The following is a 15,826-nucleotide window of genomic DNA, read 5'->3' as shown; positions in this document are numbered from 1 at the left end:
GGTTGAATGGCTATATTCAAATAATGTGTTGGAAGTGACCCTTCCCAGGCTTTGGGTTTAGTCTTCCTGCAGCCCACAGGGAGGGTCTGCAGATCACTCCAAAGTCATCAGAGCACAAGAAGCTGATGGAGAGGCTTGGGGTGCTGATGACTGGACGCCCTCCCATTCCATCTCCAAGGCTTTTTGTCGCCCTTCGAGGGGACCCACATCATCACAGGCCTTGTCCTCTTTTCTTGTGTGTGGCTTCACAGCACCCATGTCCTCTCACGTCTGATGCTACTCTGCAGAGGTCCTAACTGGTGATGGTGAAGGAGGCCACTGATCTTGAGTTTTGTACTAGTGCAGAGTGCTTTTCGAGTGCTAACTCTGTAATATCAACTAGACAGGGGCAGACCCTCCAGGGCCACTCAGAGGCATAGTAGGTCATGCACAGAGTGTATCTGGCTCAGGACAGGTCAATCTAGCATCCCTGATGACATGCCCACTCCAGTCCCTGCCCTAAACATAAAGAGAGAAGGGACATGACCAGGCCAAGTACTCACAGTCCTTAGGACTTCACCTCAGCATCTAACTTCTGGGATTTCCCTGGCCTGTCTGGCCTCTTCCCACTTGGCTCTTGAATGGTCCCATATCTGATTGGTGTTTTTCTGTATGGTGGATTCTTAAGGGAAGAGGAGGGGAATCTCGAAGGCCAAGTATTTCTAGCATTTACCAAACCTTGGCATGAGTAGATGTTCAACTAGTACTTGCTTAATGGAGGGGTGAGTGGCATTGTGGGGATTAAATAATATTAAGCACTTGGCCCACAACCAAGTATTTATCGAGTGACAAAACATCTTTGGGCAGAATAAAAGGGGGTGATGGTGTCAAGTGTCTAGTCAGCACATGGGAATAGCTGTAGCAGTAATTGCTGGCGCTCGTTCTTCTGGGAAAGTTTGGGGGGGGGGATCCGAAGAGGGCCAGGGAGGGGAGAGAGAGGGAGCACAGACATGCGAGCTCTATAGAGAGGCAGCAGTGGGAGGAGGCTGGTTATCATCCGGGGGGCCTTGACACCCGCTCTGCGTAGAGCTGGGGACGCAAGCTCGTGTGTATGTGTGTGTGTGTGTGTGCACACGTGTGGGTGTGTGTGTGTGTGTAAAACAAATAACTCGAAAATGAATTTAATTATAAGGCACTTTTAATAGCTATTTATATTTAATCCTGCTAATTCTGTGTCTTGTGAAGCCAAACTGTAATTCTATTCTTCTTACTCATTTGCTAGTGTGAGTGGGAGAGATAGGGAGAGGGAGGCAGCCCCAGAGGAAGGCAGCCCCACCCTGGGATCAGACTGAGTCGACAAGGTTATTTCAGAAGGCATCTGGGGCACTGGGATGGTTCTCTCTCTCTGTCTCTCTCTGTCTCTCTCTCTCTCCCTCCTCCCTCTCTCTCTTTCTGTCTCTCTGTCTCTCTCTCTCTTTCTCTCTCCCCTCCCTCTCCTCTCTCCGCTCTCTCCTCCCTCTACCCCTACTCTCTCCTTTCCTCTTTCTCCTCTCTCTCTCCCCCTCTCCTCCCTCTACCCCTACTCTCTCCTCTCCTCTTTCTCCTCTCTTTCTCCCCCTCTCTTTCTCTCCCTCTCTCCCTCCCTCTCCAGGGCAGCACTGGTTGTGTTTCCCAGCAATAGAGATAAGGAGGGCAGAGAAGAAGATCAAAGTTAGACATATTGGTTCAGACACAATGTAGGAATGTGCCTGGACCAAGGAGGCTCCTTCCCTCTGTAGAGTGGGCACAATTCCATCCTCCCCAGGGCTGTTGGGAAGACTGCATGGAAATGGTGGTCCTGCTCTGAGAGAATGCTGTAAAAATGCTTATTCCTGAACTCATGCTACTCTTATCCATTCCAAAGCTGGCCATAGTGTGGGCTTTCACAGCTCTGAGGCTCCCAACCAACCCACTGTTCATTGGTCAAGAAAAGATGACTGTCCACCAAGACGGCCAATCCAATCAATGGCCAGAAGTCTGCTTTTCAGGACTTGACTGAGAGTCTGGGTTATTTTATGGTCAATGGCAGGTCCTCAAGGTGCTTCAGAAGCAGCGTCCCGGGCTGGAGAGATGGCTCAGCTCTTCTGAAGGTCCTGAATTCAAACCCCAGCAACCACATGGTGGCTCACAACCATCTGTAATGGGATCTGATGTCCTCTTCTGGTGTGTCTGAAGACAGCTACAGTGTATATAATAAATGAAGAAGAAGAAGAAGAAGAAGAAGAAGAAGAAGAAGAAGAAGAAGAAGAAGAAGAAGAAGAAGAAGAAGAAGAAGAGAGGAGGAGGAGGAGGAGGAGGAGGAGGAGGAGGAGGAGGAAGAGGAGGAGGAGGAGGAGGAGGAGGAGGAGGAGGAGGAAGCAGCATCCTAGGCAACAGTGAGATTTACTCTGCACTGTGGGAGTAGAGAAAGAAGCGTGCTCTTGGGAAGGGACCATGGGCCTGGCCCACATAGGTGCTTCCTAAATGTATCTTGGGGGAGACAAGATCAGGTGTTAGAGTCCTCTGCTCCAGGCCCTCCTGAGCTGCAGAGACCCTGGGCAAGCTGACAACCCAGCCTGGGTCTCTCCGTATTCTCAAAGGAAGCATGAGGCTAGGTGTGGGAGATTGCTCAGAGAGTCAGGAACAGGGTCTGGTGAGATGTAACATAGGACAGGGCTGTGGGCTCTGGTTGGTCCCTGGGGCCATAGTGCTACAAAGGCCTTAGAGCAGCCTGGTTGGGGCCAGCAGCTGAGATGGGGCTTAGACTCCTTTCCCGGAGTGAGGCGGGGTGGGAGGTGTGAGGATCCCTGGAGTAGCATAGAGTAGCTCTTCTCCAGCTTCTCCTCGTGCTCCCTGGCTCCTGCTCCCTGTGCAGAACTTGCCCTTAGTGGCGAACACTTCCTGTTTCAGGGCTTCTCTGAGGGCTTCAGGGCTTCAGTTGGCCATATCCACAAGCAGACGGATTCATACTGCCTCTTCCTCCTCCGCTGTGATGCTGCAAAGTGGATTTCTCTCTCATGATACAGGGAGGGAACTGAGTCTCAGAGAGGCTCATGGACACGAATTTGGGTTATCACCTGATGCTAAAGACAGTTTCTTTGCTCCCTGGAAAACTCTGGCAGCCTATGGAAGAAGGGTGGGGGGTGTGGCTTCTTCAGAGGGTGATGTGGTGTGAAGAACATGACCTCCTTAGGAAGAGCTCTCAGAGCCTGGACTCAGGAGGATTTTACACCTCAGGGAACAACAAAACCCACCCAAGGTCTGGCAGCCCTCATGGGTGTGGCTAGTGGTTCATCTCACTGCTCTGGACGGCACCAGACACCACTGTCTGGAGTCACACCGGAGGAAGGGGAACCTGAGTTAAATCCCGCTTCTGCCTCTCACTGGTCTAGCCAACGGCTAGACACTTGTTGCTGGAGTCTGACAGAGAATGCAAACATCACTTTCTCCTTCTTCCTCTGCTGATGTACGGCAGTGGCCATGACTGAGGGCACATTTCTCTCTGGAATAGCCACACTTTGTTAAGAGACTTTAATGCCTCTGAACCCTGAGTAGAACCATGTTTCCTTTTAATGGTGACATTATAGGCCTGGTGATAGTGCATGGAGTTTTTGGGTGGGTTGGAAGGGGCAGGGATTCTGGCTTGATGTCTGGTAGTTTCTCAGGTTTGGGCCTTTCCCACTTCCTCCTTTAGACCCCCTAGGGCCTGCTCACAGGTTCTCTCTCCTTCATTGAGGGATTTGCTCTGAGGTCCTGGGAGTTGGCAAGCAGGCAAGGTCAGCCACTGAGCCCCACTTCCCAACAGGACAGGCTCACTGGACAAGGCAGGAGAGTGATAGACTCAGGGTGGGGACACCTGGACGTGAGTCTCAGGCTATGCTAATCCCTGGTGTCTGCTGAACAAGACATATGGGCCATACTGGACCCGGTGAGGGATCAGGGGATAGGGGGACCTGGGATTGGTGCTGTGGAAAATCAATCCTGGGCCAGGAGACAGGGTAGTCAGGGTTTTTTCTTAGAACATCAGGAAGTTTGGGCAAGGGAAGGTTTAGAGCAGTGGTTCTCAAAACTTCCTAACACTGCAACCCTTTAATACAGTTTCTCATGTTGTGGTGACCCCCAACCATAAAATTGTGTTATTATTGCTACTTCATAACTGTGATTTTGTTATTATTATTATTATTATTATTATTATTAATTATAATGTAACTATCTGTGCTTTCCAATGGTCTTAGGTGACCCCTGTGAAAGGGTCATTTGATCTCCAAAGGGGTCATAACCCACAGGTTGAGAATCACTTGTGTAGAGCATTCTGAGGGCAGAGCCATGAGGTCGAGGCTGGTGCCCTGCTTTGGTTTCTGCTTCCCTGTGTGTCTTTGGGTACATCTGCACCCCCTCTGGCTTCAGTTCTACCATCTATGTGATGTGGGCTTTGGTCTGTACCAGCCAATCACTGGGCCCCTTCAGCACCTGCCATCCCTGATTCTATGAAAACCTGGAGAAGGAAGTAAGCCTGGGGTATACCCTGGGGCCTGAGGCTTAAGGGGGTGGGAGGCAGATGTATTTGCTGTTGTCTGCTGCAGCCAGCACATTCATTAAGCATCTCTAAGATGGATACACCCCCTAGTTCACCTGGCACAGGAGCCTCGGGATTTATTTCTTCCTGAATGGTACCATCCATCATGTTAGCGCTGCTGCCAGCAGGTACAGCCAGCTCCCACCTGAGCTCATGCGGGGCAGGGACCTGTTATTTTCCAGGGAGGTTCCCCTCCCCCACAGGAGTGTTTCTGTACCTGACCACTCTTTACCTCAGCGGTGTGGGAGTCGGTCTGTCTCGTAGGTGCACCCCAGCCAGACCACAGGTACAGAGTCCCCTGAGGGGTATGAGGACAACCAGGGATGGCTTCTTGGAAGTGGTGGCAATACTGGCTTTCAACCTAAACTGAATAGTTGAGCAGGAATCAGATAGGAAGAAAGGAAAGGTTACAGCAACCTATGGGCTGGGGGAGATGGTGGCCTCTAGGCAGCAATCTGGAAGACACTCTTGGTTCACTTGTGCTTACAGAGGGTTCTAGGCAATGTTTATTGACTGCCTGCCTGCCTGATGACTGACTGACCCTCTCTCCTGTTCTTATACTCTCTTGTTCCTTTAGGCTCAGGTGCTCTATACCCTCCCCAGGTGGCCCCAGAGCCATCAGCCACCATATACTGACCTCCATTTAAAACGAGTGCCCATCCCACCACCAGCACGCCCAAGCCTTGCTAGATGCACATTGAGTCTGGCAACGAGGTGACATTGGAAAGCCACTTGACAAATTTTGAGCCTCAGGACCCTTGCAGTTGGCCCCGATTCCTGTGTATGAGATGACTGGTGTATAGTCTGACTCATAGCAGGTCCTGGTATATATGGCTCTCTTACCCCGGGGGTCTTCCACTGATGACCAGCTCAGTGGGGTGCATGTCTGTGGGACTGGGTATTAGTGGGGTGTTTGGAAGGCAGGGAGGCTCGGCCCAACTCTGATGCATTGGTTGTAGGATCTAGAGCCACTGTCCAGCTGTGCTGCAACATTTATCCTGGCTGCAACATTTAGCAGCTCTGTGTGCTTGACCTTGCTCGAGGCATGAAACCTCTGTCTTGACTCCCCCTATGAAAAGGGTCTACACAGCACTGACTTCGTGGTTGTGCTTGCTAATGAAATCATACCAGTGAAGCACTCACTCGATCAATGCTAACTATGAAGTAACTCAGAAAGCAAGCCAGGACTGGCAATCTCAGTGAGCCAGGGGAGTGGCCTGAGGCTGGGGACTGGCTAGTAAGGAAGGCTTAGGGTCCAGATTGACACTTGCTTGATTCCAAAGCTCTGCTGGGGAGATTCTAGTGTCTACTAGAGGCACCTGGTGTCCAGCAAGTGTCATAGCTTCCTTGGGGAGGCGCTGAACCAGGCTTTGCTTAGATGACTTTCTTCAGAGGTTCGCTGAGGGCAAGATCTTCTCTCATCTGTAGGTCCAAGGGAACCCAGAGCCCTGGGACCACATGGCAGAAGCTCAGAAACACTTTCCTGTTGGCCTTATAGTTTGGTAGGTGAATGGGAATACTTGGTTGCTCCTAGGACTCTTAGCATTCCCGGGACAAATCTATTAAACCTCTTCTTACACCCAGTTGGAAGGAGCCCAGACCTAGCTCCCAGCGGCAGCCCCTCCAGACCCCAGTGTCCACCCAGCTGTCTCACTGAAGCTCCTCTCCCGGGGGAGCTGGCAGTTTGCTTCTCACTGCAGTGGCAGCAGATTTCTGCTTCTCCCCTGCCTTTAGCTGTCCTCCCAGCAGCTCGTTAAGGTGGAACTGAGTCCTCAGCCACCTAAAGGCTCCTTGTCTTTACCTCTGCTTTTATATCAAACTGTGATTTGCCTGTGGAAAGGTTCTTGGAGGAGAGAACAGCAAAGCTGTTCCCCATTCTGTTGCAACCAGGCTCTCCAGGAACCTTGGCCTGAGCTCTTTGGACCCTACTCATCCCGTTAGAGAGGTGCACAGGACACAGATTAGGGGCCACAGTCTGGGAAGGCTGAGCTCTGATTCCCCTTGCTCCCAAGTCTGGCCCTCTTCCTGTCCTTCTGCATCTCCTGGGGTGGGAATTACACACCTGCTTTTACACAGGATATGGCAGTGTCTTCGGTCCCTCCCTTAAGTCCCCAAGGGACTCTAGGTGCTTGTTCCTGGTACAGGTGGGCAAATGGGCCAAAGGTGAGCTGGTGATGATGTAGGGCAGAAGGATCAAGGGGAGGAGCTTAGAGAGAAAGGGACGGCTGACTCTTAGGAGCCTTCTAGTTAGGGGATGCACTGGTGTAGGCAGCTGAGGCAGGAGGCTCTACAGGGCTCCCTCTGGCCAGCTTAAATGCTCACTGTCTCTTTCCAGGGGGCACTGCCAGGGCTGGCCACACTTAGCTCCAAGGCAGTTCCTTGTTCTTTGGTGACCAACTTTATTCCAGTCTCTTGCCAAAGTCCTCGTCTCCTTCAACAGCATGTCATCCTTGGAATTCGTTTTCCTCGACTATGCTGTGACCTTGTCATACCTCATGGGCTAAATACAATTTTGGAATTTACAGGGTTTCAGGCTTAGGAGCTGTTTGGCTTCTCTGTCTTGCTGGGCTACTGTGGTTAGCTGCTTGACATTCACACAGGCCTGGGTTCTGCTCTGTCCCCACCATGAGCTAACATGGATGTTTGGGAAGTCGTTCTGACTCAAGTCTCGGTTTACTCCTCTCTAAAGGGAGATGTAGCTGTCCATCTCAGAGAGGCTCTGGAAGGGCAGGTAGTGCCCCCTTCCCCCAAAGTACTCTGTGAGGCTTACTGTCTGCCTCTGCATATTGGCAGCAGGAGGCTGTTGTGGGCAGGCCTGGTCTCCTCCCTGTTCAGAGGCTTCTAAAAGTATGTCCAGGGGCCCCTCATGCTTGCCAGCACCTTGGTCCTGCTCCGGTCTGGCACGAGGGGCTTCGGCTAGGTGGCTAGCTGGAACAAACCTGCTTGGGCCAGTCCATTACCCCTCTACCACAGCACTTTCTGAGGCCCAAGCCTCTCCCTGCCTCTGCCTCACTAGCCACCTTCCTTCCTCTGAACCCAGGGCTCCTTCAAGCCCCTGTGGGCTTCTGCTTCTGCTGAGGTCTTGGTAAGTTTTTCAGGTCTGCATGGAGGCTAGAGTGTCTTCTTTCAGAAGCAGAGCAGGGCTGGTTTGCACTGAACTCCCTGTACCTCTGGGTCTCCCTGATGTCTGTAGTCCCCAGGGGGCTGCACAGGGAAGCTGAGGTGGGAAGAAGGTCCTTACTTGCCTTCAGAACTGCAAGGTCAGACTGGTTTCTTCCTCCTGCCAGCAGGAGGCCCTAGGGAGAGCACAGGCCACAGACCTTCCTGGGTGGCCAGACCTGCTTGTGTGGTTGCACATCTTGGAAGGGGATTTGGGGTTCTCTTCCTAGGCCCACAGCCCTTGTCTCTCCTGCATTCTGGATCTGAGGGTGCCAGAGACTGAGCTGGTTCAAGAGCAGAGAGTTGAAAACCGGAGATATCCATTCAGTTAAGAGCTACCAAGGAAGCATCGAGCTGTCTCCTGAAAGGTGCACCAGGTTTAGCGAGGTCCAGCAGGCAGAGAGTATGTGAGGCCAGGCCTTGGGTGCTAAGTAAATTGTGGATCTGGTCTCTTTCTGCTGGCCGAGAACACCAGATGAGAGGCCCCATTTAGTAGCATGCACCCCATAATATCCCTCCTCTTCCCCAGCCTCGTAGTCTCACTGTCCTTTGGCTCTCACTAGAAGGGCACATCCTTCAGGAGGCCTTCCCTGATTACTACCATACCCGGGGGCTCCCTGGCCTGTCCCGTAAAGCTCTTTCCAATGTGTCCTCCACCTGTGTGGCCACTGACAGATGATTGTCACCAGGCTTTGTATGTTTTTTTAGGGCTTGGTGGTCTCAGCTCCCAGTCCAGTGCTTGGCACAGAGTAGGTGCTCACTAAACAGCTATGTGAATATGGATAGGACACCAGCTGAGGGGCTACCAAGCAAAAAAGAGGTGGGACTGAGGGCTGCCCAGTGAGTTGTGCTCAGTGCCCGGGTGCATCGAGCTGGGCTCCTTTGTGTCATTAGGCAGCTCTGTAAAGAGCTGTTTGCAGGAACAAAAGCCACGCACCTGCCAGTGCCTCAGTAGGCAGTTGGCCTGCTGAAGAGCAATGGACTGAGCCAACTTGTCAGGCCCCTTACCCCCAAGGCAGGCTGGTGACTCTGGGGAGTGGAGCCAGCAATGAGGCTGGGGGCTGTGGGAAGCGGGGCCATTGGTGGACCCAGTCCTGACCTCCCAAAATTATGTTTCAGACCTGCAAGAGAAAGGGGATATTTTTAACCTTGTTCCAGGAAGGCATCCCAGGGGAGCAGAGAGGAAAGGAGGCAGAAGCCAAGTTGGGGGAGGGGCTGAGAACAGGGCCGGGGGCTTCCAGAGAGCCCCGAGAACAGCTTCTCCCCCTTTGTCCCCAGCCCCGTTAAATTTTTTAAAAGCTCCAAACAGCAAGAGGGACGGTGGAGTTCATTATATCGAGTTATCTCCTCCGTTTCAGGCGAAGATCAATCTTATGAGTCTTGCAGCTCCGAGGGGGAAGGGAAGAGAAAGAAAATGGGAGGCGAAGGAAAAAAACTCCCTGGACCAATTTCCGCTGGCTAACATGATTACCCGGCTGCCTGGCAGCAGCGCCAGCTGTTGGCAGGCATGCTGGCCCCCTGCCAGCCTCTCTCAGCTGCTGGCTGCCCCAGGGCTCCCTCCTGAGTGGGGTGGGTTGGCAGGTGTGAAAGCCCCACGTGCCCCTTGGTTGAGGTTGCTGAGCTCGGCATCCCAGGGATGCTGCAAGCCCCACTGGTGCCTATCCATCCCCACTGCTCAGCCTCTGCCCCAGAACAGCCTATGCTCAGGGTCCTGCCCTGGTGAGGGTGCCCTGTGACTCCTTCCTACTTCCCACAGGAGACTTCTCCTTCAGAGAGTTAAGTCACTGATAGCTGGCTCCACTAATTTTATTTATTCACCAGCTCATTCGTTCATTCACTTAAATAAGTTTCTGAGCATTCACTTGGTTGCACACCGTACACACAGAAGTTCAGAGGCGGACAAAGTATCTGCGGTCTGTATTGAGAAAGACAGACAAGGGACAGGGACACACATACACAAGCAGGGCAAGGTCAGGTGGGGGAAAATGCTGTGAGGGTGAGTGGTTGGTGTGTCCAGGCATTATAGCGGGGGGGGGGGTGCTGAGGGGAGGGAGGAGTAGCCATCTGAGGGAAGGGCTTTGCACCAGGAGTAAGCTGTCTGCAGCCTGAGGCTGGCCCACCTAACGGAGGCTAGATGCCATAGTGATTGGAAGGGAATTCTGAGAGTGGGGCAGACCCTGGAGGCTTTACAAAGAGTTGCTGTTGCGGGACGGCCACAGCATATCCTGAGTCTGCATCCTGCTTTGAGCTGTTGTCCATGCAGCTCAGATTCCAGCAGGGCAGGGGCAGAGTAGGGCAGAGTGGGGCAGAGTGGGAGCTGAGAACTCAGGGTCTGGATGTGTTTGAGGAGCAACGGCCATGGCTGGCGATGACTTGGTTGTGGGCGTGTGGGATAAAGAGAAGTCAAGGTGGAGGGAGATACACTTTGGGCTTAAAAATGAAGTGTTCTGCGTTGGACAGGGCTGCTGGGAGAGTTAAGTGGGGATAATAAATTGTTTTCTAGTTCTGGAGCTGTGCTCAGGAGACCAGGGCTAGCATGAGGGAGCTGGAGGCAGCTGTGTAGAAAGTCTAGACCTGTGAAACCAGCCCAGTGAGGGGTCAGGAAAGGGAAGAGAGCCTGTGGACACTGTGACCTCCGCTGTCTGGAGTCTGCAGAGGAGACTACTCCCGGGAGGCTAGAGATAAGTATCTACAGGTGGGAGAGGCCATCGGTACACCACATACTGTCCAGCTCTTGGGGACCAGGACATAGAGCATGACCGTTGGTCTGGCCAAACAGCTTTCTGGGTGTGTTGTTATGACCATCTCATGGAGTGGAGGGGATCAGAGCCTTGCTCCTGAGAGCACCGCGAGACACCAGCCAGGACACCTCTGAAGACAGAAGGAGCTGAGAGCTGAGCATCTTCTCTCTCCCTCCCTTCTTCCTTCCAGCTAACTCTTCCTGTCATGATTCTGTGGTAGATTGGACACTGGACAACTGACTTAATCTCTCTGATTCTTAGGCTTTTTCCCCCTTCCTACAAAATAGAGATGTCATCTCAGACCACTATCTGATCACTATCATCACACTATCTCACTGTGTCGTCCTGGCTGTTCTGGAACTCACTAGGTAGACCAGGCTGGCCTTGAAATCACAGAAATCTGCCTGCCTCTGCCTCCCAAGTGCTGGGATTAAAGGCATGTACCTGGCTGGAACTAATCTTGAGTAAAAGCTGTCATGGGGAATTAGATAACATGTCAGCTCAAATAAGTTTTTGGAGGGCATCTGGCAACAATTAGAAAAATCTGGAGTGGGTATATGCTTTGATCTACCCTTTGGGAATGCGCCTAGAGAAATACTTGTATTACGCAAGGAAGCAGGATTCCCCACGTACCACCACCACCAGTAGGTAACATTTGAAATGAAGAGCTGGAACCTACCAGGCAACTATCCTTGGGGTTCCTAGTCATCTGGAGAGGGTGTGCCCCCTTGTGGAGGAGCACAGTATAGCATGTATGGCACTTCAAGCTCCAGGCTCTGCTGTGTTCTCTCTAACTAGGAGCCTCTGGGCAGCTCACTGATTACCATTCAACACTCCAATATCCTCAAGAGCAGTGGTTCTCAACCTTTTTAATGCTGCAACCCTTTAATACAGTTCCTCATGTTGTGGTGAGGCATAAATTACGTTCATCGCTACGTCATAACTGTCATTTGGCTACTGTTGAGAATCATAGTGTAAACATCTGATATGCACATGTCTGATATGTGACCTACAAAGCAGGTCGAGACCCGCTGCTCCAGAGAATGATGGGCTAGTGGCCCCATGTCAAAAACATGCTGTGAGGACCCGCGGGGTTAACCATGGCGCTCTTGGCCTGCTGTCTGGTGCACAAGTAGGTGCCCGGTGAGTATAAGCAACAGTGGTACCCTGTGAGGACATGGAAAGATCTATAAGGCATTGGGGAAGACACAGGAGCTGGTGCACCCCAGTGTTGACCCTGCACATACACCTCTCCACAGGTTCATGTGTACCCCAGAGGGCACTCAGTGCCTCTGAGAAGTGGCCTGGAATAGGAGTTTGTCTATTGTACTTGAATAGTAAATCAATATTATGCAGTGATAGAAATTTAGATTTTTGTTATTGGTTTTTTTTTTTTTGAGGCAGAGTTTTTTCTCTGTGTAGTTCTGGCTGTTCTAGAACTCACTCTGTAGACCAGGCTGGCCTCAAACTCAGATCCGCCTGTCTCTGCCTCCTGAGTACTGGGGTTAAATGTGTGCACCACCTGTGCTTGGAAATTTACATTTTTACCTTCTCTTAGAAGGACTGCACCAGCCTAGGGCCTCTCCTGTCAGATCTGTATTTGGAAAACCTCATCCCACCTCCATGGCTGCTATGAGTTAGATGGTAGTGTGTGTGTGTGTGTGTGTGTGTGTGTGTGTGTGTGTGTGTGCACCCTCAGGCTATGAACTTCTTGAATCCATATATTTTTCGGGTTAGATAAATGCCCAAAACCAGAAGTTTTCGAAATAGGACCCCGGATGGCAGTGCCAGGGGATCCTGCTTGAAATGCAGATTCTCAGGCCCGCCCAGCACCCATTGCTCAGAGACTGAGGGTGGCAGTTAAGTTGTGTTTGCTCAAGCCCTCTGGTGTTGGATGTACCTGCTGGTACCTGCTGGTTCTGGCGGATATAGGGCCAGCCCAGAGTCACAGGGTAAGCCAGTGACATAGCTGAATTGGGCTGGGTCAGAGTACCTGGTATATATGGGCCTTGATTCCCTCTCCTCTGATCTCCTGGGCCCTGCTGGACCGTGGTCCACATATGACCTTGAAAGGGAATGTGAGGCCCAGTCCTATGTGTCCAGCCACCAGACAATCGTCCTTGCTGCTCTGGATAGTTAGGGTGGGGTCATAGGGTGCAGTGGTGTGTGTAGTTCACATCTCTCAGGGCACAGGTCACCAGCAGCTCTGAACTGACACTGGCTTCACTCTGTGACACAGGCCTAGCTAGCATCTTTGGGCAGCCTCTCTTGTCTCTTCTGCCCTGGGGCATAGGAAGTCCAGGCTAAGCAGAGGCTTGGATGAGGCTGACTACAGGGTCTGTCTGGGTGTCTGCTCACCTTTTCCCTGCTGTTTCTCCGCAGGAGTCCTGTTGACAAGCTGTGAGCCTGGAGTGAGGCCTCAGAGAGGTGAGCAGCCAGCCCACTGTGGTCCTTTCTGTCTGTTCATCTCCCGGAGGCTGCCTTTGCTTCCCCAGCCATGTGGATTTGTTGAGGGTTTGCTGAGGGCATGGTGGTGGGGTTTGCTGTGTTATTGAGTGACAAAGAGGGCAAGGTTTGGGGACCAACTTAGGGGCAAGAAGGTGGCTCATCGTCTACTGAGGCCAAGGTTATGGGTATTCAGGACCCTTTGGAGAGGTCAGGGCACCAACCAATTGCAAGGCTTCCTGTTTCAAGAGAGAGCAAAGCTGTGAGCCCCTAGGTGAGGTAAACCAGGTGAGGAAGTTGGGACGGGGATTATTCAGTAACTCAGACATTGGCTTTGTGGGCGTCTTGTGCTGAGATCAGTAAATACTTTGAGGATTCCATTCTCCTTCCCGTGAGCACAGGACAGAGCCTCCAGACTCAGGGCAGACACTTTGCCGGGCCTCAATCCTGAGGCCCAGGACATTCCTGCAGACTTTGGATTTTAATTTCCCATCAAACGCCTGAATGTGTCTGCTGAGTCAGCTTCACCTCCACAAGGTAAACCAGCAGGAGAGGCTGTGGAGTATGGCATCGGTGCAGTGAGCCTTCCTTAAGCCTGGCAGGGGCGTGAGTAAGGTCCTGAGCTGAGGGTCAGGTTTCACTTCTCTCTGTGTGGTAGTCTTTCCTCCATTTTCTGATAGGTCGGAGGGTGCTTCTGAAAATTAATCCTCCTGGACGTTACTCTGTGTAGAGAGGACCATGCACACAGTCGGTGCTCAATAAACGGTAAAGCGCACACACCAGTTGCTAAGCAACTGAGGTGTGAGAAGATAGCAAGGACCTGAGGGTCAGGGAAAGTGCAGGCGTCTGTAGCTGAGCCCTATGCCAGGACCTAACACCCCAGAGCAGAGGTTTGCCCTGTAGAGACATCCCAGGCTGCCTGCCTGGAGGAGGGGCAGTAATTACTACTGATTTGCATGCTCAATCACCTCTTTTTAAGTCTTCAAGAAACCTTTCCAGACTTTAATTAGCTCGTTCGTCTTAGCAACAACAGTCTTGGGAAGGAGCAGTTTGTTCCCTTCTTAGAGGTGGGGGAGCCAAGGCTGACTGGGTGGGAACAGAACCCAGCAGTGAAGTAGACTGTGGCCTGGGTCCCCACTTGTAGACCCAGGTCTACCCATGGCTTGGAGCCATGGTGTGTGTGGGAGTTAGAGCTGTCAGATCCTAAAGAAAATGGGGATGTACGTAGAACCAGGAGGTCACAGCCAGGCAGCACTTCTGACCTTCATGGATGTGACCTGCTTGTCTCTTCTCTGCATTTGGACCCTGCCACCCCTCCAGCTGCAGTGTACCTCTTTGGATAGGCCAACTCGCAGTCGCTGCCCTTGGTGTCCCTTCCTAGGGTGGCAGAACAGCCTCTGCTCTGCTTAGCAGGGTGAGCTTAAGCTATCGGCACTTGTCCCAGGAGGTCTCTACGGGGAGGGATGAAAATGGGCAGGGTGGTGAGCTGGGAAGCCTACGGATGTGTGAGATTCAGAAGTGAGGATGTGGGGACCAGGGAGCAGGGGAGAGATGGCTTCAAGTCTACAAGGATATCAGCATTGCTAGATAGTGGGCTGGCCCTGGGAGACCTCTGCAACAGAGAAGACTGCCTGTTGGACAGCGCCCAAGTGAGCGTGCTGAAGAGAGGGGGCTGAGGGCAGCCTGGGAAGAGGTGCTAAGAAAATCCAGGAGTGCATCCATTAACTTCCGCTAGGGCAAGTGGAGAAGGGTGGGGCATGTGGGGGTGTGGCTTCCTCTGCAGTCAAGGCTGGGCATGAGTTATACCAGCCTTGGGCAAAGCCACACAGGTTCCACAGGTGGACACCTGTCTGAGGGGACCAGAGTTTGATATAGGCAGCTGAGGCCAGGAGGCTCAGAGAAAGGGTGTTTGGCGGTGGAGTTGCTGGCGCTCCTGGCGCTCCCGTCTGTCCTTGCTGCATGGCTCTTCCTGCCTGATTCTGTGTGGGACTGAGGAGCTACAGGCCAAGGTAGAGTCACATTCCTGCTCCGACAGGAACAGAGCAGCGGAGGAGTTGTTGGGCCAGTGCTTGCTACATTTTTAGCTTTAAAAGCTTATTCTGTGTCTGCTTCAAATGCGGTTTCCGTTTTTGTTTTCACCTCAGTTCCCCTGTCCCAGCAGGAGACCCCATTGTCCTTTCCCGCCTGGCCTTCAGTGCTGGGCTTTTCCAAGGTCCAGAGGGTGGAGAAGCATCTGAGCTGCCCAGCTCAGAGGGGAGCGCTCAGGCTCTGGGCCTGGCTTCATACTGTCCCTTGGAAGCTGTGTGACCTTGGTTGTACTTCCCAGCATCTCTGTGCTTCAGGGCCAGTTCAGGGAGGAGTGCTAGGTGGGAGGGGAGAGTGACGCTCACCTCTCTGCATTCCTCTTGATGTCAACTGCGGGGAAGCTTCCGTGAGCACTGCTGAGCAAGAGGGACACTGTGTGAGAAGGACAGATGTCCTCAGCCAACAAGGTAGAGGTGACACAAAAGGGTAGAGTCTGGAGGCAAGATGAACAGGCTTCCCTTCCTTGGTGCAGCGAGGCATCCCTGGAGATGTTGGGGTGAGGCTGAGAGATCTGACCCATGAAAGAGGGAGAGGAGAGTGTGGGTGTCATTTGTTCTTCATGTGATAGGGGTTTCTGTATGCACAGTGTGGGCCATCTGGGGGAGGTGCTGACCTCAGGGGCAAAGAGTATTGAAGCCACGCAGGACCTGGGCTTTAGGGTCCCGGGAACAAATACAGTTCTCATATCTGTCCCAGATATGAACCTACATGGGTTGGGATGGACCTGTGTGTGTGTGTGTGTGTGTGTGTGTGTGTGTATGTGTGTGTGTGTGTGTGTGTTCTTCCTCCCCTGTAGGAAACACTAAGCAGCAGGCAGTTTTCT

The 15,826-nt window shown here is 52.4% G+C and overlaps 1 protein-coding gene across 10 annotated transcripts in view; it reads left to right on the top strand.

Moving 5' to 3' along the window:
- Lingo1 (leucine rich repeat and Ig domain containing 1) overlaps positions 1-15,826 on the top strand; it is a 181,592-nt gene that overhangs the window by 60,684 nt on the left and 105,082 nt on the right. For 3 of the 10 annotated variants that reach the window (XM_087561983.1, XM_087561985.1, XM_087561986.1), the window contains exons 1-2: positions 11,491-11,616; positions 12,856-12,900. The exons of 5 other annotated variants lie outside the window; for them this stretch is intronic. The gene's annotated coding sequence lies outside the window, so the exon portion shown is untranslated. Of the gene's footprint in view, positions 1-11,490; positions 11,617-12,855; positions 12,901-15,826 lie in introns of those variants that run through there. 2 more of the 10 variants (XM_087561977.1, XM_087561982.1) reach the window with 1 other exon arrangement.

This window comes from Rattus norvegicus, chromosome 8 (assembly GCF_021556685.1).
Source record: "Rattus norvegicus strain SHRSP/BbbUtx chromosome 8, alternate assembly SHRSP_T2T, whole genome shotgun sequence".
Taxonomy (NCBI): Eukaryota; Metazoa; Chordata; class Mammalia; order Rodentia; family Muridae; genus Rattus; species Rattus norvegicus.
Note: the sequence above shows the minus strand (reverse complement) of the source record. Positions and strands in the feature narration are given on the sequence as shown.